Below are 26,693 nucleotides of genomic sequence, written 5' to 3' on the forward strand. Positions count from 1 at the left end.
CATTTTGTTTAGATACATAAGACAAAGGAAATAAACCTAAACTGCTAACAGTATGTTAGGGAGATGGTATATGAGTACTATTATCTATTAGGAAGGTGGTTTTTGAGTTACACTTTTTTTCTTTTCTCAATTATTTCATCCGTTGAGAGGCTCAGCACTGGGACTTTGCAGACAGATACACAAACCTGGTTGAGAAATCCATTTTCCACACGTGTATTGTTGAGGACATTACCTAGTCTCCTGGAGCTTCAGCTTCCTTATGGAGATAATGGGAGATTAAAAAAAAATTACCCCCTAAACTTGCTGCAAGAATAAAACTGAGAAAACACATGGAAACTTTGGGTGCTTTTTGACCTGACACAGTAAGTAGAAGCTGTTATGTCATTTTTCTATATTCACTGTGATAGGTCACACTTCACAAAGCAAGGTTTAAACACTGGGGTTTAAAAATGGGGATTAAAATTTTGATAACCCTCGTTGTCCTCATCAGACCCTCTCCTAAGCCCCTGCTTAGTTTTACTTTGAAAGAGATATTGCACAACATGCATTAAAGTGACAAGGCTCCACCCCATTAACCAAAATAATGAATGGGAACAAGATTCGCAGATTGTAAAGTGCCTACAAATGGAAGGCAGCCTGAGTCCGGTTTTTACTGGATGACCCTGAAGGGACAGTGGTTTAAACAACAGCCCAAGTTAAGTACTGGGGGTATTTACATGAGGTGCAATAATGCATTAAACGAACACATTAAATGCAGGGGGGCAGGGGAGTGAAGATGGAATGTGGAGGGGTTGTATGTCAAGAAAATCAACATTACTCTTCCAACATCTGGGCCAAAGCTTCCAGGAGGAGGCAAGACTAGAGGGTAATGAGGACAAGAGTCATTATCTCAGGATGCCTTCAGCCAATCAGAACAACAATTAATTGGTCTACCTTCATCTAATTTATTGCAAGACTTACTAGGCTTGGCTCCACATCTCTTACTTCGGTGTTAATCAGAAGTGTCACTCTGAGCCCACGATTACAGGAAGTCTTCTTTTGAAGGGACCATTTAGAAATGAAAACTAAATGGCTGGGCACGATGGTTCACCCCTATAATCCCAGCACTTTGGGAGGCCAAGGCGGGCAGATCACATGAGGTCAGAAGTTTGAGACCAGCCTGACCAACATGGTGAAACCCTGTCCCTACTAAAAATACAAAATTAGCAGGGTGTGGTGGTACATGCCTGTAATCCCAGCTACTCGAGAGGCTGAGGCAGGAGAATCGCTTAAACCTGGGAGGCGGAGGTTGCGGTGAGTCAAGATCATACCACTGCAGCCTGGCGACAGAGTGAGACTCCATCTCAAAAAAAAAAAAAAAAAAAAAAAAAAAAAAAAAAAAAAAAAAAAATTGGCGGGAAGCAGTAGCCCACACCTGTAATCCCAGCACTTTGGGAGGCTGAGGCAGGCAGATCACTTTGAGCCCAGGAGTTCGAGGCCAGCCTGAGCAACATGGCGAAACCCGTCTCTACTAAAAATATGAAAACTGGCTGGGCATGGTGGCTTGCACCTGTAGTCCCAGTTACTCAGGAGACTGGGGTGAGAGGATTGCTTGAGCCCCAGAGATGGAGGTTGCAGTGAGCCAAGATTGTGCCACTGCACTTATTTATTTATTTTTTTGAGACAGAGTCTCGCTCTGTCACCCAGGCTGGAGTGCAGTGGCACAATCTCAGCTCACTGCAAGCTCCGCCTCCCAGGTTCACGCCATTGTCCTACCTCAGCCTCCTGAGTAGCTGGGACTACAGGCGCCCGCCACCACACCCGGCTAATTTTTTGTATTTTTAGTAGAGATGGGGTTTCACCGTGTTAGCCAGGATGGTCTCGATCTCCTGACCTCGTGATCTGCCTGCCTCGGCCTCCCAAAGTGCTGGGATTACAGGTGTGAGCCACTGCACCCAGCCAAAAATTTTTTTCTTTTATAGATGGGGTCTTGATATGTTGCCCAGGCTGGTCTGGAACTCCTGGGCTCAAGCCTGCATTGGCCTACCAGTGTTGGGATTACAGGCATGAGCCACTGCCCCCAGCCAAAATCCTCTTTATGTAGCCCATCTCACCTCCCTTCCTGGTGAGAATTGCTGATTGAACACGTATTTTTCCAGAACCTTTACTATTACAAATATATAACATATATTCACATAGGCGTGCATACATGCAGCTTCTTTTTACATGAAAAAGATCAGCTCCTATTTCTCTGCTACTTGAATTTTCTACTTAATCATATGTCGAAAGCATCTTTCCATACATGTACATACAGGCATTTGGGTAGTGGTTATTGACCCTGACCCTGAGGCCAGATGGCTTGAAGCCCAACTCCCTGACTCGCCCGCTATGTGACTTTAGACAAGTTACTTAACATCTCTTTCCTGATTTAAAAAAATTCTAGTAGGCTGGGCGCGGTGGCTCACACTTGTAATCCCAGCACTTTGGGAGGCCGAGGTGGGCGGATCATGAGGTCAGGAGATCGAGACCACGATGAAACCCCGTCTCTACTGAAAATACAAAAAATTAGCCGGGCGTGGTGGCGGGCGCCTGTAGTCCCAGCTACTCGGAGAGGCTGGGGCAGGAGAATGGCGTGAACCCGGGATGTGGAGCTTGCAGTGAGCCGAGATTGCGCCACTGCACTCCAGCCTGGGCGACAGAGTGAGACTCTGTCTCAAAAAATAATAATAATAATAAAAAATAAAAAATAAATTCTAGTAATAGTAACCAGAGAATTGTTGAGAAAATCAAATGAGTTAATATTATAAATGTGCAGATATTCTAAAATACATAGAACTTTCAGACTAGTGTGTACACAGTAAGTGCTATATGTATATTGGCCATTGTTATAATCCACCTTGTTCTTTTTTTTTTTTTTTTTTTTTTTTGAGACGGAGTCTTGCTCTGTCGCCCAGACTGGAGTGCAGTGGCGTCATCTCAGCTCACTGCAACCTCTGCCTCCCAGGTTCACGCCATTCTCCTGCCTCAGCCTCCCAAGTAGCTGGGACTACAGGCACCCGCCACCACACCCGGATAATTTTTTGTGTTTTCAGTAGAGACGGGGTTTCACCGTGTTAGCCAGGTTGGTCTCAATCTCCTGATCTCGTGATCCGCCCGTCTCGGCCTCCAAAAGTGCTCGGATTACAGGCTTGAGCCACTGCGCCCGGCCCCACCTTGTTCTTTTTTTTACTGGCCATATAGTAGTCCACTGTGTGGATAAAATATAATTTATCAAGCCAGTCCCCTACTGTTAGATTCATGGTGATTTCCTATTTGTCACTGCAGTGAGCATTTTTTAACATAGGTTTTTGTATACATGTGCAACTATTAACGTAGTATAGTTTACAAAGCATGAAATTACTGCATCAAAGGTCACGCTCATTTTTTATGAAAGATGTTGCCAAATTTCCCTCCAAAAGGCTGCACTAATTTACATCCCCACCAACAGTTTATGCATGCCTGTCTCCAGGCATCTTTGCAACACTGGCAGCCTGGATCTTTGGCATCCTCGTTTCTGCACTTGCCTTCCCTAAATGAAACCTAAATCAAAACCACCAACAATGCATTTGTTAAAGTCCCAGGGACACCTAATCCCTTTGTTTTTTCTAAATGGAATTAGACATTCGGTTCTTTGACAGGCCCTCAGTTGCCTGGACACAGCCCTGGGATGACTTTAAAAAAATATAAATAAAACACACTTGCTGTTCCCTAACACTCTCCAGAGAAGCTCGAGGGTGACTGCGTGAGGCCTGGCCACTCTGCTTTCTATCACGGGTGAAAAGATTTTCAATAGCAGCTGGTGTTTTCCTGGGTGGAGATTAGAGCCAGCATTTGTGTATAAATATTATCCCAGGGCTCGATGGAGAATTAGCCTGGAAGCAGAGGTTGCAAAATCCCAGTTGCATTGTTAAACAACAGGGGGGATGTGAGCATCTTCAGCCTTACCTGGTGCTTTCTATAGAAAGGGGAAGTGCCGCAGCCCAGGCCCGCCCCATCAGGGCAGCTTCTAAGGAAAACAAACAGACGTAGAAGCTGGTGCAGAGCTTGGCTGGAAACCTGTACCAGCCAGAGGAGAAGCAGGACAAGGGGAGAAGTGCATTGTCTGGGGGTCCAGGCTGGGGTTTTGTCGCCTGTTCTGCAAGTTGGCAGCCACCTGGTTCCCTGGACCATGGCTCCTGCCATGTCATGTATGACAAGATGACCACGGACTGAGATCTCCACAGTTCTGAGATACAGGGTGACTTCCTGCTTGGTGTGAGGACCCCTTCGAATCCAATGGACCTGTGAAGGGAGGGAGGCCTCTGGCTCACCAGTGGCCTCCCAGAGGTCTGAGGCAGAAATGTCAGTAACTTCCAGGATGGCCCCTGCTAAGCTCCAGAAGCCCCAAAGCCATTCATCTTCCAAACTCGTTTTTCAGGCTATTTTATGGCTCAAAACCATTCATTTTTCTTCTTCCACATCTCCTACCTCACATCATTCCCAGGGACTCAGGTTGGAGTCCAAAGAGTCTCTAGAACAATGGATTCCATGGGTCAGAACAAATCCCAGGGACCCCTCCTCAGATCCGTAAGGGAGAAAATAACTCAGATGATGATCTCGGGAACTCAGAGGTGGGCTAAGTTTACCCTGCTTGTTCAGCTTGCATGGGAGAATAAGCAGGAAGGAAAGGAGGCCTAGAGACCCAGGATCTCCATCCCGCTGACTAGGGGCAGCATGTTGTACAGGAAAAGGAATTTGGAGCTGGACACGTCTGGCTTCAGGTGAAGGTATGTAAGCTCATTGTGCCTCAGTTTCCTTTCTCTGAGAGTTTGGGGCTAGCCACCCACTACCTAGCATACCATATGTTCAGTGCGGCCCATAGGTTCTAGACACCAAGGACACAGCAATAAGCAGACCAGTGCCTGTCCTTGTGGACTTTATATTCCCAGTGAGGTGGAGACTATTAATAGTGTCATGCTTCCTGCTGAGGAACCGAGGTTTATGGAGCCTGTTAACATGCCAGCGAGGTCTGCAGCTCCTAAGTGGGCTCCATGGCTCGCTCTCAAATGACACTGCCCTGAACCATGAATATAAGTGATAGCTAACCAGGTCCACCGTGAAGCTAACAGAGCTGAAGCTTCAGGATCCCTGCTTGGATCAGCCCCTTCCAAGGTCTTGCAAAGGGCCCGGAAAGAAAAGCATCCATCGGATGGTCTTTGGTTTCTCTAACATTTGCCAACATCAAGTCTTTTAACCACAAGTGGAAAGACCACCATCTCTCTCCACTCCAGTCTCCCTTCTGCCCCTTCTCCCTTCCTGTTGTGTGATGTTAAGAGTGGCCATGGGCATTCAGGGATGCACGCACATGGGAGTTGAGTTGGTGGTACATTGAGTTTAGTAGATCATTAAGCTGAGTTATTGTTAATCCTCCCAGGGTAGGAACAGCTCCCAGTAAAACTCCAGTAGCAAGTACCCCCCACCCAGGTCCTGACACCTCATCAGAAGTTGTATCACCATATGAACATATCCTACAGTGCCCAATCCTGAAGGAAGTGGTGGGGAAGAAGGAAGGTTTAAAATGTATATAGTTAGATGCTCGCCTGTGAGAAATGCTTCCTGTTATTACACGTGCAAAATAGGCGAAGAGTCAGTCAAAATGGAAGTTCTCTTCTATCAGAAATATACTCCACTAGGCCAGGTTTGGTGGCTCACACCTGTAATCCCAGCGCTTTGGGAAGCCGAGGTGAAGAGATCACTTGGGGTCAGGAGTGCAAGACCAGCCTGACTCTGCCTCAAAAAATAATAATAATAAAAAAGAAATATGCTCCATTAACACGTGCATTTAATTGTAATGCACCTTATATTCTTTTTCTTTTTTTTTTTTTTTGAGACTGAGTCTCGCACTGTTGCCCAGGCTGGAGTGCAGTGGCACGATCTCGGCTCACTGCAACCTCTACCTCCCGGGTTCACGCCATTCTCCTGCCTCAGCCTCCCCAGTAGCTGGGACTACAGGCGCCTGCCACCACGCCCAGCTAATTTTTTGTATTTTTAGTAGAGACGGGGTTTCACCGTGTTAGCCAGGATGGTCTCGATCTCATGACCTCATGATCCACCTGCCTCGGCCTCCCAAAGTGCTGAGATTACAGGTGTGAACCACCGTGCCTGGCCCACCTTACATTCCTTTTTCATTTTTGGTGGGAATCACACAAAACTCAATTTACTAAAATTCCTCTGAGGGACACAAACACGTAGTAATACTACAGACAGTGTTTGTGTCTATGAATGTCTTCGTTTTTTGCATCTAAACTATCAATAACAAAAAGCAAATTTTGATCACCCATGCTAGAGAAAAGACTGAATTATCTTTTATTCGCTCTACAGAATATTATTTTAGGAAATCATTATCATATGAAGAAGTGATCAAAGAGTATGAAGCTGGATAATATAGGAATAAAAAGTGCTATAGAAGTGTGTTAGGCAGTAAATTAAGAAAAAATGTCCTATTATTCTTCTGCAGTGTGTAGTGTTTGAGGTATCTGTTGGTTTTTAAAATGTGTAAACTGGCCCGGACACTTTGGGAGGCTGAGGTGGGAGGAATGCTTGAGCCCAGCAGTTTGAGACCAACCCAGGCAATATAGCAAGGCTCCATTTCTACAAAAAAAAAAATTTTTTTTTTTTGAGACAGTCTCTGTCGCCCAGGCTGGAGTGCAATGGTGTAATCTTGGCTCACGGCAACCTCCGCCTCCCAGGTTCAAACGATTCTCCTGCCTCAGCCTCCCGAGTAGCTGGAATTACAGGTGTACACAACAACACCTGGCTAATTTTTATATTTTTAGTAGAGGCGGGGGTCTCACCACGTTGGCCAGGCTGGTCTTGAACTCCTGACCTCAGGTGATCTGCCTGCTTCGGCCTCCCAAAGTGTTAGAATTACAAGCATGAGCCACCAGTCCCAGCCAAAAAAAAAAAAAAACCTTTTAAAAAGAAAGAAAAAAAAAAGATAAAATGTGTAAATTGTTAGAGCTCTGTTTCTCACTTGAAATAAATATTTGCTTACATTCCTAGTATTGTTTTTTTTTTTTTTTTTTGAGACGGAGTCTCGCTTTTTCGCCCAGGCTGGAGTGCAGTGGTGCCATCTTGGCTCACTGCAACCTCTGCCTCCTGGGTTCACGCCATTTTCCTGCCTCAGCCTCCCAAGTAGCTGGGACTACAGGCTTCCGCCATCAATCCCAGCTAATTTTTTGTATTTTTAGTAGAAACGGGGTTTCACCGTGTTAGCCAGGATGGTCTCGATCTCCTGACCTCATGATCCGCCCGCCTCGGCCTCCCAAAGTGCTGGGATTACAGGTGTGAGCCACCGCACCCAGCCGAGGATCCAAGTGCACCAGCCTGGGCAACACAGTGAGACTCCGTCTCAAAAAAAAAAAAAAAAAAAAAAAACTTGGATTCTCCCCTCCCCTGTAGTCATCACCTACTCAGCAGTTATGATGTGCCAGGATCTGAGAAGCCCCTCTACATGGATTATTTCATTTAATCCTCAGTCAACCCACTGAGGCAAACTGAGGCCTGGAGCATCTATTCTACACAATAAGCCTCATGCTGCAGGGTTGTAGCCAGGATTCAAAATCACAGTGCCCAGAGCAGAGCCTCACACCCAGAATAGGAGCTATTATTACAATTCACTATATGACTTATCTGAGCCCGTTTCCTTACATTTAAAGCTGAAGGGGTAGAAAGATATTTAAATAATCGTCTGCATAGAAGATATCTGAAAAGATACACAGAGCATTGGTAATAATGGCTGCTTCCATGCAGGAAACCATGGGGATGTGATGGTTAATTTTATGTGTCAATTTGACTGGCATAAGGGATGCCCAGATAGCTGGCAAAATACTGTTTCTGGGTGTGTCTGTGAGGGTGTTTCTAGAAAATATTAGCTTTTTTTTTTTTTTTTTTTTTTTGAGACAGGGTCTCACTCTGTTACCCAGGCTGGAACGCAGTGATGCAATCACAGCTCATTGCGGCCTTTACTTCCCAGCCTCAACTGATCCTCCCACCTCAGCCTCCTGAGTAGCTGGGAATACAGGCATGCACCAGCACGCCTGGCTAGTTTTTGTATTTTTTGTTAAAAACGAGGTTTCGCCATGTTTCCCAGGCTGGTCTCAACCTCCTGGGCTCAAGCGATTCGCCCTCCTCAGCCTCCCAAATTGCTGGGATTACAGGTGTGAGCCACTGTACTGGGGCCAACATCAGCATTTGAATCAGCAGACTGAGTAAAGATCACCCTCACTAGTGTGGACTGGCATCCTCCAGTCTGTTGAGGACCTGCATGGAGTAAAAAGGCAGAGGGCGAGTTAATTCTCTCTTCTGGAGCTGTGACATCCATCTTCTCCTGCCCTTAGACATCGGTACTCCTGGTTTTGGGGTCTTCAGACTTAGACTGGGACTTACACCATTGCTCTGTATTCCTCCAGCCTTTGGTCTTGGAATGGAACTCCACCACCGGCTTTCCTGATTCTCCAGCTTACAGATGGCAGAGTGTGGGACTTCTCCGCCTCCATATCATGAACCAATCCCTCATAATAAATTTCTTTCTATGCATATCTTTTTTTTTTTTTTTTTTTTTTTGAGACAAAGTCTCACTCTCTCGCCCAGGCTAAACTGCAGTGGTGCGATCTCGGCTCACTACAACCTCCGCCTCCTGGGTTCAAGCCATTCTCCTGCTTCTGCCTCCCGAGTAGCTGGGACTACAAGTGTCCACCACCACGCCCGGGCAATTTTTGTAGAGACAGGGTTTCACCATGTTGGCCAGGATCATCTCGAACTCTTGACCTCAGGCGATTTGCCCGTCTCAGCCTCCCAAAGTGCTGGGATTACAGGTGTGAGCCACCAAACTCGGCCTCTCTCTATATCTTATTAGTTCTGCTTCTCTGGAGAACCCTAAATAATACAGGGTAGGAGGGAGACATATCCCTCTTGTACCTTCAGATTTTTAAACAAGTTAATAATTAAAGGTACTTGGCACTATGCCTGGCCCATGTTAACTATTGTTATTATTAGTTGTTTTTATTGTCAGTTAATTAAATCAATTAACTCTAAAACTAAAAAGGTAGGACCTAATGTTTTGTGTTTGTTTTGGATAATAGTCCCTAACACTAATCAATGCCAGGGCTGTCATGAGCTAGTGCTTTTAAAACTTCCTGCATCTCTGTGAGGTAAGAACTGGTCTCATCCCCATTTTACAGATACAGAATCAGAGGCACAGAGGTGTTAAATAACATACTTCTGGTCACATTGCCAATGTGGCACAGGCCAGGATTAACACGCAGGCCAGGTGACTCTAAAGCCCAAATACAGAGTGGCCTCACTAGCCCACCTCCCCTGTATGTTAGGAGGTCCCAGCATTTTTTCACCCTTAATGTGTGCACCTCCAATGAACTTCGTGCATAGCAGGACAGTCACCAGGGAGCCCAGAGTGTGAAGCAGGGAAACACTGTCACTGCAGATGTGATTGCAGCAGGATAGCCCTACTGGGCTGACTGACCAGCCAGAAATTAAGAGGGAAGGGAGGTAAGGAGGGAAGTGGGAAGTAAGTAGCATATGTGAAAGTCTGGACGTGGTGGTTCATGCCTGTAATCCCAGCACTTTGGGAGGCTGAAGTAGGCAGATGATCTGAGGTCAGGAGTTCGAGACCAGCCTGGCCAACGTGGTGAAACCCCATCTCTACTAAAAATACAAAAATTAGCCAGGCGTGGTGGCAGGCGCCTATAATCCCAGCTATTTGGGAGTCTGAGGCAGGAGAATTGCTCAACTCAGCGGCCCTCAGGGGCCACTGTCCTGCTGGAGAATCTCTAGGGATGGGTCTCAGGAAGTTTCCCAAGTCTGCCTGCCAAAGCAGGGACCCTTCCCCACAGAGACAGAGGGGTGGGTTAGCCTCTGAGTTCTGCTGCACATAATGCCATGGACCCACGACCCTAGAGGCATCTTTAACAGCTAAATCTGCTTTCGAATCTCCACTCCAGGAACACTAAACACACACCTGGGGCATTTGCTACCTTGGCCTCTGGGTGACCCTGAAGGACAGCTGTGACCTTCACCTGCCTTGGATGCAGGAATGAGGTAGTCCACATAAACATCTCCAACTGCTAAGGGGTACTGGCAACAGCCACCTGATAAAAGTCTTGTCTCCCAGCACTTTGGGAGGCTGAGGTGGGAGGATCACAAAGCCAAGAGTTTGAAACCAGCCTGGGTAACATTGTTAGACCCCTGTCTCTAAAGAAAAAAAAATTTTTAATTAGTGGTGCACAGTGATATGTGCCTGTAGTCACAGCTCCTGGGGAGGCTGAGATGGGTGGATTGCTTGAGCCTGGGAGCTTGAGGCTGGCTACAGCGAACGGGGATCCCACTACTGCACTCCAGCCTGGGTGACAGAGTAAGACCCTATCTCAAAAAAAAAAAAAAGCCTTGTCACTTCATAGCTGTGACCTTGAACACATCACTTGACCTCTTTTTTTTTTTTTTTTTTTTTTTGAGACGGAGTCTTCGCTCTGTCGCCCAGGCTGGAGTGCAGTGGCACAATCTCGGCTCACTGCAAGCTCCGCCTCCTGGGTTCATGCCATTCTCCTGCCTCAGCCTCCCAAGTAGTTGGGACAACAGGTGCCCGCCACCACACCCGGATAATTTTTTATATTTTTTAGTAGAGATGGGGTTTCACTGTGTTAGCCAGGATGGTCTCGATCTCCTGACCTTGTGATCCTCCCGCTTGGACCTCCCAAAGTGCTGGGATTACAGGCACGAGCCACTGCGCCCAGCCCACTTGACCTCTTTGATTGGCAGTTTCCTTATCTATGAAGTAAGGCTTAAGAACTAATCACTGTTTCTGTAAAATAAAGGATGATTCTCCACCCCCACCTTAGATAGCAAGTACCTTGAAGAGAAGGACAAATGTGACCTTCAAGGTGCCTTTTTTATTCTTTTTTTTTTTTTTTTTTTTGAAACAGAGTTTTGATCTTGTTGCCGAGGCTGGAGTGCAGTGGCGCCATCTCGGCTCACCACAACCTCTGTCTCCCACGTTCAAGCTATTGTCCTGCCTCAGCCTCCCAAGTAGCTGGGACCACAGGCGTGCGCCACCATGCCCGGCTAATTTTTGTATTTTTAGTAGAGACGGGGTTTCACTATGTTGGCCAGGCTGGTCTTGAACTCCTGACCTCGTGATCCACCTGCCTCGGCCTCCCAAAATGCTGGGATTATAAGCATGAACCACCGCGCCTGGCCTTCAAGGTGTCTTCGTAACAGGGTGCTTTATTCAAAGAAGGGGCTGATTTAAGGCAAAACTGAGTAGTGCAAAACGATATGTGTTATGGGTCATCCAGACCTGCATTTGAATCCTACCTCTGCTACTAATATTAAGGAACCTCTCAGAGCTTGGTCATTACTGTTAATATAAAAATAACTAGGGCCAGGCACAGGAGTTCGAGACCAGCCTGTGCCAAGATGCGAAACCCCATCTCTACTAAAAATACAAAAATTAGCCAGGCATGGTGGTGCACGCCTGTAGTCCAAGCTACTGGGAGGCTGAGACACTAGAATCATTTGAACCCAGGAGGCAGAGGTTGCAGTGAGCCGAGATCACACCACTGCACTCCAGCCTGGGCAACAGGGCGAGACACTATCTCAAAAAAATATATATATTAGCCAGGTGTGGTGACATGCTTGTAATTCTACCTACTTGGGAGGCAGAGGTGGGAGCAGTGCTTGACCTCAGGAATTTGAGGCTATAGTGAGCTAGGATCATGTCACTGCACTGCAGCCTGGGCAAAAGAGCAAGACCCTGTGTCAAGTAACAGCAGACTAGGTCCACAACAGACTATTCAGAAGTTCAAAGAATTTTGCAAATATGCAAAGATAACACCACCAATTTGTATTTTCAGGGACTCACTCCTTTTCTGGTTGTTCCAGGAAAGGTTTTATGAGCCTCCTTTTAAATTTTTTTCATTGTGGATATGGAAGTGGTTCCATTAGCCAAGATATATGAATTTTTAACAACTCCCTCCCCAAAAAAAGATCCATTCACATAAATGAATCTTAATCTTCATTTTATATTAATAAGCTGCAGAGCTGACACAATCTTTTTTTCTTTTAAAACTGTTTTGTCATTCTGAGAACTTGATGCTTTTTGCAAACACCCTTTTGAGGGAGTCAGGTCTTTCCACTGTGAAAGAAAAATGTGCCGTGTCCAAAAGTGTCTTTTTAGCAGCACAGCATTCCTCCAGGCAAAGAGGCGGAGCAATTTCTTTAAATCTTGAAGATTTGAAGGAGAAACTTCATCCACCATCTCTGTCTTGGGCCAAAACGACAAAAACCCACCCTCTACCAGGGAAGTTTTCAGGAAACAAGTTCTGGTTTTCTCTGCAAACGGTTCTGTCTTTCTTTAGAAAGAGTTCAGCTATGTGGGACTAACCCTGTTATAACATCTGTATTCAATCTGCATCTGCACAGAAAGGTTTGCTTAGGGAGCATCTCCATGTACAGCAAGAAATGGGCTGGATGAGATGAACTAGAGGGGGAGAGACAAACCAGGAGGCAGAACACCAGCATTCTGTTCTTCACCTTACCACTTCCAAGCTGCACTTTGGCATGTCTCTTGACCTCCCTGAGACTCAGTTTCCTTATCTGGAAGACAGAGATAAAAACACCTTTCCTGTCTACCGCAAGAGAGTTGTTCCTTCCCTACCACCTTTACCCAAGCAGAGAACTGCTGCCACTCTGACCCAGCTATGACCCAATTTACACAGATAAAATAATGACCAAGTAGTGCAGTGCTTGCAAACTGAAGTGTCTGATGCAAAAATGAGTGAATGACATGTAGCCGATACTGTCGGTGCCTCACCTAGATCCCTCTGCCAGTTGTGAGCCCCTCTGAACCTCAGTGTAATTCCAACAGCCCAAACCTTAGACCTCCTATGCTGTGTCCCTTTACTACCACCACCAGAGACTCAGTAGACCTTAGCCAATGACCTTGCCTCAAGCCAAGACAACTCCGGAGTTCCATGTAGGCTCAGGCTGAAGCTACCCTCCAAGGGCCTTTGCATGAAATTGCACCTTTGCTTGGTTTCTTCCCCTTTCCAGTCCCAATTCCCTCACTCCCTTGTCAGCTGCTGCTGTTTCAGGGTCTGCCCTTGGGTAACCCAGCCTAAGTTAAAAGACCTGGGAGTTGGCCGGGCGTGGTCGCTCATGCCTATAATCCCAGCACTTTGGGAGGCCGAGGCAGGCGGATCACAAGTTCAGGAGTTCGAGACCAGCCTGGCCAATATGGTGAAACCCCATCTCTACTAAAAAATACAAAAATTAGCCAAGCGTGGTGGCACACGCCTGTATTCCCAGCTACTCAGGAGGCTGAGGCAGGAGAATCGCTTGAACCCGGGAGGCAGAGGTTGCAGTGAGCTGAGACCACACCACTGTACTCTAGCCTGGGCAACAGAGTAAGACTCTGTCTCAAAAAAAAAAAAAAAAAGACCTGGTAGTTCATGCCACATCTAAAAGGGGCAGCTGCTGCTCAGCTCCAGCCTATCCAACCACGTGAAGATGCAGGTGCAACGCTTCCGGACATTCTGATGTTTCAAGAGAGTCAAGAGATTTTTTTTTTTTTTTTTTTTTTTTGAGATGGAGTTTCGCTCTGTCGTCCAGGCTGGAGTGCAGTGCCGTGATACTGGCTCACTGCAACCTCCGCCTCCCGGGTTCACGCCACTCTCCTGCCTCAGCCTCCTGAGTAGCTGGGACTACACACACCCGCCATCAAGCCCGGCTAGTTTTTTTTTTTTTTTTTTTTTTTTTGAGACGGAGTCTTTCTCTGTCCCCCAGGCTGGAGTGCGGTGGCGCAATCTTGGCTCACCGCAACCTCCACCTCCTGGGTTCACGCCATTCTCCTGCCTCAGCCTCCCGAGTAGCTGGGACCACAGGCGCCCGCCAACACGCCCGGCTAATTTTTTTGTATTTTTTAGTAGAGACGGGGTTTCACCGTGTTAGCCAGGATGGTCTCGATCTCCTGACCTCGTGATCCACCCGCCTCGGCCTCCCAAAGTGCTGGGATTACAGGCTTGAGCCACCGCGCCCGGCCAAGCCCGGCTAATTTTTTGTATTTTTAGTAGAGACGGGGTTTCACCGTGTTAGCCAGGATGGTCTCGATCCCCTGACCTCGTGATCCGCCTGCCTTGGCCTCCCAAAGTGCTGGGATTACAGGCGTGAGCCACAGAGCCTGGCCAAAACTGCCAATTTTTAAGTGCTGGCCATTTAATTTTTTAAAAACTTCACACTATGCAGATCTGTGGATCAAGTCCAGTAATTTCTAAGTACAAAGTGCCTAATATGTATTTAATACGCTGGCCCCAAGTGCTTTGCATGTATCATCTCATACAATCCTCACAACATATCCTGTGAGACAGACATTATCCCCATTTTACAGAAAAGGAAACTGAGACAAAAGAGAGGTTAAGTAACTTGCACAAGTTCATATTGCTAGGAAGTAGCAGAACTGATTTTCAAACCAAGCTTTGTCTGATTGTAAAGCCTGTGCTCTGAACCACTGAGAGGCTCTGCCTTCCCTTCTATATTTAAGCAACTCCCAAGAGGGGAATCAGAAACTTAGGTCAATAAGTCACCCAACATGTGGGATGAGGAGAGGAGCAAGAGGGGAGGAGAAAAGCTTTAAGCACAATGTCCGTTAGAGCATTGTCCATAACTGTGACAAACTGAGGACAGTGCAAATGCCCAGGAGGAGAAAATGGTTACACAAAAAATGGTTCACGGAATTCTGTGCTCTCATTTTAAACAATAATTACAAAAATTATAAAGGAAAATATCTATAACACAATACTGAGTGAAAAACACAGACACAAAATCATACCACAAAGTTGGCAGGCTTTGGATGGAATCAGACCTGGTTTTGAATCCCAGCTCTGCCAACTATGACTATAGGACCCCTCAGAGCCTCCGCTTCTCCAACAGAGTAATTGGGATAATAATTCCTCCCTTCCAGAGTTATTGCGAGGATTCAGTGAAAAATATGTAAAAGGTTTTAGCACAATCCAGGCCCATGGTGAAAGAACTCACACCATGTGCAGATGTGTGTAGGAGCAGGGATAAAGATGAGAAGAGACCCCAGGCAAATGGACAGGGTCATTTAAGACACTGAAACATTATGAGAATTTCAATTTTTTTCATCTAAGGTTGTTACAATATCTCAACAAAGTATACAAACATAAATGAGGGCTTTGAACTAGAGTGATACAATTAAATTAAGTTTCCTCTGATTGACAACCCTGCCCTTCTCACTCATCCTGGGAGGTGCTGTGCTTACAAGTGTGAGGTCAGCTCTTGGGACAATTTACACATAAATCAGAAATTACCAGCCTCTGTAGCTTCCCCTCCCCAAGCGCGCATGCAACTCTTTAGCCCTGTCTATTACCTGTTTTCTTAATGAAATCTTCCATAAAGGCCGGGCGCCGTGGCTCACGCCTGTAATCCCAGCACTTTGGGAGGCCGAGGCGGGTGGATCACAAGGTCAGGAGTTCGGGACCAGCCTGGCCAAGATGGTGAAACCCCGTCTCCACCAAAAATACAAAAATTAGCCAGGTGTGGTGGCAGACACCTGTAATCCCAGCTACTCGGGAGGCTGAGGCAGGGAAACTGCTTTAACCCAGAAGGCAGAGGCTGCACTGAGCTGAGATCGCGCCACTGCACTCTAGCCTCGGTGACAGAGCAAGACTCCATCTCAAAAAAAAAAAAAAAGGAATCTTCCACAGAAAACCAGGGGAGGCAGCATCGAGGAAGGAAGGCTGAGGATGAAGGGCAAAGTCGAAATGCAAGAACACCATAATTAACGTTTTGTTTAGAGGTGCTTTCAGAGATTTCGAACCTTAGTCCCAGAACCATTAGATACCCTTCAGCAAACCACACGGCTGTCCACCAGGGTGTCAGCCCCAGTTCCTTCATTCACTGTGAAACGTGCACCTCGTCTACGGTTTCTCGCTGCTTGGGTTCTGGAACCAGGCTACGGCAGGCCCTGTGCAGTGGGTGGGGTGTGTTCAGTCAGAGGCAGATGACCGGGGCGGGGCTTGACTGTTTTGAGACAGTTATCTGTGGAGACAGGCTCAATTATTTTCATTATATGTAGTCAACAGAGACAGGGAGGCATAATGGGTCTCAGTCAGAGAGGCAAAGCTTAAGGTAAGGGAAACAGGGGGAACCAAGGGGGGCCCTCCCAGGCCCACCGTGACCACTGAACCATGATGCCGGGGAGGGTGAGTGAAAACCGGAAGATGTCGGGTGTTTGTCTGGTCCTGCTCTGCTGGATCCAGCATGAACCCCTGGAGAGCCAAGACGGCATTTCCTGTGTGAGTGACTCTAAAAGCTTCCAGACCAGGCAGGTGTGCTGGCTCACGCCTATAATCCCAGCACTTTGGGAGGCCAAGGCTGGTGGATTGCTTGAGCCTAGGAGTTCAAGACCAACCTGAGCAACATGATGAAACACTGTCTCTACTAAAAATACAAAAATTAGCTGGGCGTGATGATGCGTGCCTGTAGTCCCAGGTACTTAGGAGGCCGAGTTGGGAGAATTGCTTCAGCCTGGGAGGTGGAAGTTGCAGTGAGCCAAGATCATGCCACTGCTCTCTAGCCTGGGTGACAGAGCGAGACCCTGTCTCAAAATAAATAAATAAAAATAAAAGCTTCAGGTGGACAGAGCTTCATCAAGACCTCATCTGAATGGTCCAGCATTACAGGGCAGAGTACCCTAAGCCCTCTTCTCTTGCCTTCCCACCCCTTTATCCTTTTCCTCTCCATAAATAACAACCAATGTTATAAGGGTTTGCTGTGTGCAAGGCACAGTGCTGAACACTTGGCACAAATCTTTTTTTTTTTTTAAGACAGGGTCTCGCACTGTTGCCCAGGCTGGAGTACAGTGGCATCACAGCTCACTGCAGCCGTGACCTCCCTGGCTCAAGCCATCCTCCTGCCTCAGCTTCCTGATTAGCTAGGACTACATGCACACACAACCACACCCAGCTATTTTTCTATTTTTTGTAGAGACAGGGATCTATGTTGTCCAGACTGGTCTTGAACTCCTAGGATCAAGCGATCTGAACACACATTACTTCACTCTCTCATTAAACCTGTCAGGCACTGTGATGATCCCATTTAACAAATGAAGAAATTGAGGCTCAGAAAGGGTTATAGGACTTGTCCAAGCCAGTAAGGGGCAGAATCAGCAAACCGAGGTCCATTGAGCCCACAGCCCAAGCTCTCCACTACAATCTTCCTCTTTCCTTTTTCTCCTTTTTTTTTTTTTTTTTTTTTTGAGGCGGAGTCTCGCTGTCTCCCAGGCTGGACCACAGTGGCTTGACCTCGGCTCACTGCAAGCTCTGCCTCCCGGGTTCACGCCATTCTCCTGCCTCAGCCTCCCGAATAGCTGGGACTACAGGCGCCTGCCACCATGCCTGGCTAATTTTTTTTTGTATTTTTAGTAGAGACGGGGTTTCACCGTGTTAGCCAGGATGATCTCGATTTCCTGACCTCATGATCCGCCCGCCTCAGCCTCCCAAAGTGCTGGGATTACAGGCGTGAGCCACCGTACCTGGCCCCTTCTCTTTTCTTTGTCCTGTTTACTGCTTATCCTCTACACAGGCCAAAGGCCTCTCCCTCACCCCAAACCAGGCCCTGTACCTGTGTGGGTTTGGTGGCTACTCAATGAGGCCCCTCAGGTGGAGGAGTTACTGTTTCTGAGATTTCTCAAGAACAGGAAACTTCCCCTTGCTGCCTGCAATAAATCCAAGCCTTCCTTCCTTTGTGATTTCACCCCGGGAGCAACACTCCAGCATGACTCATCACTGGGCCGGCAGGAGATCTCCTCTGGAGACTAGAGGTGACCTTGGCCAGGCACTCACATCCTGTGCCTGTTTTCCCGTTTGTCAAGTGGACAGCCCCAGCCTCCCCACCAGGCTTGTTGTGAACTATCTGGCTGAACACAAAGCTTGTAGAAAATAATTTTTGAAACAATCTAAAATACTGACAATTCTCTAACTTCAGCCTATGTCCCACAGACCAAACCAGGATCTAAATCCTTCCCAACCTTAATCCTGGCTGCAAGAGTTCTCCTGCACTCCTGCTGTCTTCTTGGTGTATGGTCGAACTAGGATTACTGGAAAAAAGAAAGCTGACAGGGACAATAACCCGTTTTCCAACTGTGATGGGTCACTCCTCCTTCGGCTCCCCCATCACCCTATATTATAAGCACTTAGTAGTAATATCATCTAACATTAATGAAACCCTGATTGAATATGTAAATTTATATTGTTTTGCTCTGGCAGGGCGCGGTGGCTCATGACTGTAATCCCAGCACTTTGGGAGGCAGAGGCAGGCAGATCACCTGAGGTCAGGAGTTTGAAACCAGCCTGGCCATAATGAAACCCCGCCTCTACTAAAAATATAAAAATTAGCCAAGCATGGTGGCACATGCCTGTAATCCCAGCTATTCAGGAGGCTGAGGCAGGAGAATCGCTTTAATCTGGGAGGCTGCAGCGGGCCAAGATCGCGCTAGTGCACTCCAGCTTGGGCGACAGAGTGAGACTCTGTCTCAAAAAGAAAAAAAAATTTATATATATATATATATAGTTTTTCTCATGTAACCCCTTATTGCTAGACCCACTTTGCAGATAAGAAAAGTTAAGTTTCAGACTGGTTGATTATAGAAACTCAAAGGTCACACACAGCTGGCAGGTGTCAAAGCCCAGATTCAAGATCGGGCCTGTCAATCTCCACACTCTACTGTCTTCACTTCGTTTTAAAATTACAAATCCCAGTACTACTCCCTAGCCACTTTCTCTGCTTTATTTTTATTTTTATTTTATTTTGAGATGGAGTTTCGCTCTGTTGCCCAGGCTGGAGTGCAATGGTACAATCTTGGCTCACTGCAACCTCCACCTCCTGGGTTCAAGCAATTCTTCTGCCTCAGCCTCCTAAGTAGCTAGGATTACAGGCATGCGCCACCATGCCCAGATAATTTTTTTTTTATTTACTAGAGACATGGTTTCATCATGTTGTTCAGGCTGGTCTCGAACTCCTGACCTCAAGTGATCCACTCGCCTCGACCACCCAAAGTGCTGGGATTACAGGCGGGAGCCACCATGCCTGGCCCCTTCGCTTCATTTTTCTGCATAGCTTCCATGCTCTTTGGTAAGAAATTAACAGTCACAACCCTCCTTTACCCAGGTAAGAATGTAAATCAATGTGGGCAGGGATTTCTTGGTGTTTGGCCACTGCTATACCCCCTCAGTGCCTAAAACAATGCCTAAAACACGTAGTATCAGCAAATATTCAAGGTATTCAATAAATATTTTGGCCAAAACAAATTAATTTGGCCAAAAATTCTCATTAGCTATTTTTGACTGTCCTTTCTACTAGATTCTAAATTTGACAGCATTTTCTTCATCTCAGTCCCCATAACTGCCCCCCGTCTCTTCCCGTTTCAAGTTTAGAATGACACTTTTGAACACAGTAAAATATTACTTGATATTGCAATGTGATTTGGGGGTGGCCTGCTGTTTGGGGAATTCATTCTCCTCTCCACTCCCCACAACAAACAGGCACTCAGTAGAAAACCGTCTTAGGAAGGCTGGAAAATGTCTAGCACTTTCTCATCTTATCCCTGGGTTAGGTTCCTCCCATCCCTGCTCCCTGAGGCTGATGGACAGGCAGGCGGAACAGCCCGATGGATGGATGCAAAGGTGCCCTCCTCTGCTCTTGTTTGCTGCTGCGTTTCTGACTCACATCTTCCCTGGGCTGTGGGAAAGTGTTCAGTGTGTGGCTTCACAAACTGCAGTGCAGCAGGGAGAGCGGGCAGTTGGAAATGATATGGAAAAGAAAGGATCTAATCAAGCAGAGTAGGTGATAGTGTCGGGAAGAAAAAGCAAGCAAGTGGCAATTTGGATATCTGCCTGCAAATAAAAGAGATGACTGTCGTTTTCTCCTCTGGCTCCTGTTTGCCCTATAAATCTCAGTTCACAAATCCAAGTGTTTTAATTATTGCTGTATAATACAACATGCTGTGCTGGGCCTATTTTAGGGAAATTAAAACAAAGGGGGGGAGACAGAGGGATTCAGGCTACCCCATTCTCCCCGTTTATCTTGTTTACAATAATCTGAAGGTGTTTCTCCCCCCTTCTGCCATAAACACAACATGGGGCTCTCCAGTATTAAACATATCACCTTCCTCCACTCACAGAAAGGAACTTCAGGCCCTGAGCTGTTGTCAACCATGCAACTCAGTTGCCGGGTGTCACCTTGGCCACTGTTGCTGTTTAATCCCCAAGAAATCAAAAGAACCAGGTCATGAATGAAACGCCAGGTCCAGCTCAAAAAGGAGAGTCCCTAGTGGGAAGCAGCATGATGATGAAAACGAGCATTTGAATATCACCTTCGCTACATACTAGCTGTGTGGCCTTGGGTAAATCATTTAACCTCTCTGAGTCTCATACTTCAAAAGAAAACAAACCAGTAATAGCGGGATTAAATATATAAGACTATAAAGCACTTAGCACAGTGCTCAGCACATATTAAGTGCTATGCAACACAGTCCCATCTCCAGTCTTTATCTCTGCCATTTTAAATACCTACAGTAAGCTTCTCCCGGAAAGCTGCGTGGTTCACTCCTTCCCTTCTACCTTATCGGTGAGCCTTCCTCATCCTAAATAAAATAGGAGCCCTCCCATCACACACGCTGCATTTCCCCTTACATGCTTCATTTTTGTCCACAACAAAGTACTCCTTGACATTTTACATATATACACACACATTCACGTGTCGCTTAACGACTGGGGTAAGTTCTGAGAAATGTTCTGAGAAATGCTTCGTTATGCGATTTCATCGTTATGCGAACATCATAGAGCTAGAGCGTACTTACTTAAACCTAGATGGTATAGCCTACTACACACCTGGGCTATACAGTACAGCCTGTTGCTACTAGGCTACAAACCTGTACAGCATGTTACTGTACTGAAAACTGTAGACAACTGTAACACAGTGATAAATACTTGTGTATCTAAACATAGAAAAGGTAATGCACTGCACTAAGCTAAGACATTAGGATAGCTATGATCTCACTAGGCAACAGAAATTTCTCAGCTTTATTACATTCTTACGGACCACCGCCATTAAGTGCAGTCCATCATTAACTGAAACATCATTATGCAGCCCACGACTGTACACATATATATATATATGTATAGACATATACACATATACATACACTTACATATATATAAAATTATTTTATTTGGGCATCTTCTTCACCTAAATTCCAAGAAGGCAGAACTTGTGTTGACCACTGTATTTCCAACGCCTGTAACAGTAGTGCCTGGCATGTAAAGGATGTTTAATAAATATTAACAGAACCAGTAAATAGAAGCTATTTTTTCTATAATGGTTGGAAGGGCCCTCACAGACCACCTAGACCAAAGTTCTTCACAGGCCAAGAAATTGAGACCAGGTGGCATCAGATGACCTGTCCTATGGTTCCAACTTCCCCAGAACTGAGTGGTGGGGACTAGGGACCCTGACTTCAGTGGCTTTGCTCTGCCTCAAGTCAGCCCATTCAGTGCCCACAACAACTTAGCAGGTTGGTGCCCTGTGCTCCTCATCTGAGGAATGGAAACAAGGAGATGGTTCACTCTCCCAAGTGTCAGGATGCGGATGCCCCAGTGACTGGCATTTCTATAAAAGCAAAAAGGACAGGTGGAGACACAGAAGTCTGCTCTGGAAATCCATCAACAAATGTCCTCAGAGTTGAGGAACTGCAGACAGCTGCAGCACAAAAGAGCCAAAGGCCACTGCTTTTCTCTCTCAAAATCCACCCGCACCAAGGACCCTCTTGGCTTTCTGCATGATTGAAGGCAAGCAACTGTGCTCTCATTTCTGGGGTGCCTGGATGACCTCCTCCTGCACAGACACAGGGGATCCTGTGGAGGGAAATGCCAACCCCCGCTCCATCATTTCTAGGTGCACGACCTCTCTGGATACCAACTTTTCGTGGCTTAGGATCAAATGAGAAAACACGTGCACAGCACCTGGCACAGTGCATGCAGGCACATGAAAACATTAGCTGTTAGGAACCGCACGTTTAATATTCAAAGTCCACCCTCCACACATCTCACCAGCTCCTACCATTGCCCCCTAGAGCTGAGAATCTGAATAGAAGGGCTTGCATTGGACGGGGACTATTCAAGCCTTAGAAATCCAACTCCAGGTAACTGTTTAAAGGAGCCCATTTTCCTATTAAAGTAAAGTGAAAAGAACTCCACTTCAGTCCCCAAGCCACTCAGGACCTCAAAGGCTGGTGAAGATTCCAGTCTGAGAGCACTGGCCACCTAACTATTCCCAGAAAGTGGGGTCCGGCCCAGAGCTCCCTGGAAGTTGAGGTAACAAGACCCAACAAAAATATCCTGTGTTCTCTTCACCACCTGTCTTCGCAAGCGAGTAATAAGAAAAAGCATTAAAGACAAACATCACCAGTAATCAGAATGTGGTAACTAAATGAATCTTGTGTCTTCCACTTACAATGTGCAAGCTGGTCCGGTTCCTCAGCCTCTCTGAACCTGCTTCCTCCACTGTATAGAGAGAAAAGCAACCTCTACCTCCTGGGGCTGGTCAAAGAATGAAATGAGAGAACTCTGTTCAGCGGTGTCTAGGACATTAGCTGCTGCTTTTAGTTCAAGAAGCCCAGTGCAGCCTATGCCGGAATAAGCATTAATTGCTCCAAAAGAACACTCTGTACAGCAAAGGCAGCCCTTTCCTAGACCACAGACCACGCTACTCCAACATGGGCCACAGGTTGGGAGGAGCAAACACTTACTGCACCAGAGGCTTCCTGAAATCTTACAAGCAAATGGGGTGAAAGCAGGAGGAATTCGGGTGCAAAAAAGCACAGGTAGAAACTGAGACCCAAACAGCTTCTGAAAAAGGGGTGCCCGGCTGGAAGTGGTGAGGGAAGTTCCCCCACGAAAAAACTTGGACTTGGCAATCATTGCTTTGGACTTCCCAATGTAAATTGCCACTTTTGACGACTTGGGGATTCTAGAATGTTCCGGTCGCTCACTGATTTACAAATATAAGGTCTGGGGTGACCTAAACCTGCGTGGTGTGTTCCAAGAGCCCCCAGAGCGTTCCAAGAGCTGGTGACTTTCGGCTCACGTAACTAACCTGGGCCTCAGTGTCCCTCCAGACCCTAACGAAGGAGCTAACGGTTGTTGCCTCTACAGGGAGGCTGCCAGGCTAAACGGGGATGGCGCGCTAAGGCGCTCCCTAGACACAGCACGGAGCTGCCCGCGCGCGGTTCCCATTCGCTCCCGGAGAGAAGGGCGGCGCGCGGGCTCACACAAAAGCCCAGGACCTTCTTCTGCTGCAGCTGTAGAAAAAATAATCATAAGAAAGCAACTGGAACGCGAGCGGGGGCAGCGGCCGGGCCGGGGGCTCCTCCCGCAGGCGCCCAGGAGCCGCTCGGCCCGTGGCCCGGCCGGGGAACAGGCGCCCCGCGGGAGCGCTGAGGCCCCGCTGTGCCGGGCCGGGCGGGGGCGGCGGAGGCGGAAGCGGGGGCGGCCGAAGCGCGGTGGGGATGTTTAAAGGAAATTTACAATCATTTCCTCTCTGTGGTTTGGTGACAAATCAACAACATCCTGTTCTTTTGTGAGGCTCCGGGCGCCTGCGAGGCGGGGGCAGAGCTCCGGCTCTTAAAGGGACACACACAGGGCCCCTCTCCCACCGGTCCCCTGCGGCTCCCCCCCACAAAAAAATACAGCCTGCTCAAGGCCTCACCTCCCGGGGCGGCCGGAATGCGGGGGCTGCGGCCGGAGCCGCCACCAGGCCACGACCTGGATCGCGTCCCTCACCCCCCCCACCCCGCCCGACGGGAGGAGACGGCCGCGGCGGCAGCGGCGCACCCCTCTGAAGGACGTCGCGGCCCCGGGCCATCTCCCGCCGAGGGGGCGGGCAGGGGGCGGAGGGGCTTCCTCCCGAGGGTTCCCCTCCCTCCCACCAACCCCAGGGAAGCTCCGCCGGGCTTCGGACCTGCGGGTAGTTATCCCCCTCCCCCAATTCCCTGGCCTCGAGTTTTGCAGCCCCAAAACTCTCGTGGATTTATGGTTAAAAGTCGACGTACGCACAGGAGGTTTATAAAACGCCAAAGCAGAGAGAGACTTCCCGAGCTGTAGAAGTAATGAGAATCAGATGGTCGGGACCAGGAAAAAAAAAAAAAAAAAACAAAAAACTACTCAACTGCCCTCCTGGGATTTCGTTCATTCAGTCATTTAATGAGTATGTTTTACTAAGTGCTGGTCACTACTCTAAGCCCCCGCACCGCAGGAACAACACAGACACGGTTCCTGCCCACAGGGGGCTTAGATTCTCAAAAATAAATGAATGAACAGGATTATTTCACATCTGTAAGTGCTATGAGTTTTTTAATGGGTCATATTCTAGAACAGCGGCTTTCTGTAGGGACACCTCTCTGAGGGGTCTGACCTGAGGCCTCCAAGGATGAAAAGGCAAGGGTGCGAGGAAGAACTGGGTTGGAGAGGTCCAAACATTATTATCAGGAAAGAGCTCAGAAGTCCCATCCCAAAGACCGAGTGAAGGGCAGCCCCAGGGCTGCATTTTCCCCTTGAGAACAAGCCTTGATAAGGGGCTTGGGTCCTGCTCTTGCTATATCGCCTGAGCGGTTTCCTTCCTTCCGTCTCTCGGCCTCACAGCTTCCCATAGGGAAAATGAGACACTGAACTAGATACAGTACTTCTCAACCTAGGTGCAAATGAGAATTCCCAGGGAGGCTTTCAAAAACACTGACACCCCTGACCGCACAGACCAAGGGAATGAGGATCTCTGGTAATGGGGCCTAGGCACTGGCATTTCTGTAAGACTTCAAAAGTGAGTTTAGTGTACAGCCAGGGTTAAGAGCCACTGACCTAGGGCCGGGCGCGGTGGCTCACGCCTGTAATCCCAGCACTTTGGGAGGCCGAGGCTGGCGGATCAGTTGAGGTCAGCAGTTTGAGACCAGCCTGACCAACATGGAGAAACCTTGTCTCTACTAAAAATACAAAATTAGCTGGGCGTGGTGGCGCGCACCTGTAATCCCAGCTGCTTGGGAGGCTGAGGCTGGATAATCACTTGAACCTGGCAGGTGGAGGTTGCCGTGAGCTAACATGGCGCCATTGCGTTGCAGCCTGGGCAACGAGCAAAACTCTGTTTCAAAAAAAAAAAAAAAGCCACTGACCTAGATGATATTTAAAGTTTGGGTTTAAAGTGCAGTAAGGTGGCAAAGCGCGGTGGCTCACACCTGTAATCCCAGCACGTTGGGAGGCCGAGGCAGGCGGATCATGAGGTCAGGAGATGGAGACCATCTCCTGGCCAACATGGCGAAACCCTGTCTCTACTAAAATGCAAAAAATTAGCCGGGCGTGGTGGCACTGCCTGTAGTCCCAGCTACTTGGGAGGCTGAGGCAGTGGAATCCCTTGAACCCAGGAGGCAGAGGTTGCAGTGAGCCGAGATCGCGCCACTGCACTCCAGCCTGGAGACAGAGCAAGACTCCATCTTAAAATAAAATAAAATACAGTAAGAAGGCCAGGCACGGTGGCTCACACCTGTAATCCTAGCACTTTGGGAGGCCAAGATGGGCAGATCACCTGAGGTCAGGGGTTTGAAACCAGCTTGGCCAACCAGCCTGGCCAACATGGTGAAACTCTGTCTCTACTAAAAATACAAAAAAAAAATTTAGCCAGGCATGGTGGCAGGCGCCTGTAATCTCAGCTACTTGGGAGGCTGAGGCAGAATTGTTTGAACCTGGGAGGCAGAGGTGGCAGTGAGCCGAGATGGTGCCCCTGCACTTCAGCCTGGGTGACAGAGGGAGACTCTGTCTCAAAAAAATAAATAAATAAAAATAAAATGCAGGAAGAGCTATTTCAATTCAGGGCATAATCATCCACATTCATTGAGTGCTTAGCAGCTGCTATATAATACCCTAAGTAAGCTACATATATATTTTACCTAATTTAAGTTACAAAGAAAAACCCTACCAACTTAGATAGTATTATTATTCCTATTTACAGATGAGGAAACTGGGTACCGGGATGACACAAAATATGGTCAAGGGCACACAGGTAGTAAGTGGTCTTGTCTGTATCCTGTAAGCTGAACTGCCTTTCCGGTGTCAAGGAACAAATTTCTACCTAATGGGGTTGTTAATAAGGCAGAGTAGCTACCTAGAGAAGAGCATGGGGTGCTGTAAGCCCAGGCTGCTCACATATCTTGGACAGAGGCAGCAGACTGGCCTAGATGCCCAGAGTGGAGGTCTTAAAAGAGAGATTGTAACTCAAAGAAAACAGACTTTTATGTTTCTCGGTGCTAATCCTCTCGGTCGTTTTCAGAGATGATTCACATAAATTGTTAAAGGTATGCCTTGGCCAGACAGAGGAAACATTTGGCAAGGTGAGGAGGAAAAAGAACTCCCTGTGTACCCCAGTAATGACCAGGATAGGATACACTCCCCCACCCTCCTCACTCTCCCTTCTAGGGCCCACCCCATGCCCTTTTCACCTTTGACCACTTTCCCATTTGTGCAGTTCCCTGAGGGAAGACCCAGGGAGAGTATAAGCATGAGCTG

The 26,693-nt window shown here is 47.5% G+C and overlaps 1 long non-coding RNA gene across 1 annotated transcript in view; it reads right to left on the reverse strand.

Annotated features, from left to right (window-relative positions):
* LOC101176252 overlaps nt 1-26,693 on the reverse strand; it is a 258,816-nt gene that overhangs the window by 204,476 nt on the left and 27,647 nt on the right. The window lies entirely within an intron of this gene.

This window comes from Nomascus leucogenys, chromosome 2 (assembly GCF_006542625.1).
Source record: "Nomascus leucogenys isolate Asia chromosome 2, Asia_NLE_v1, whole genome shotgun sequence".
Classification (NCBI taxonomy): domain Eukaryota; kingdom Metazoa; phylum Chordata; class Mammalia; order Primates; family Hylobatidae; genus Nomascus; species Nomascus leucogenys.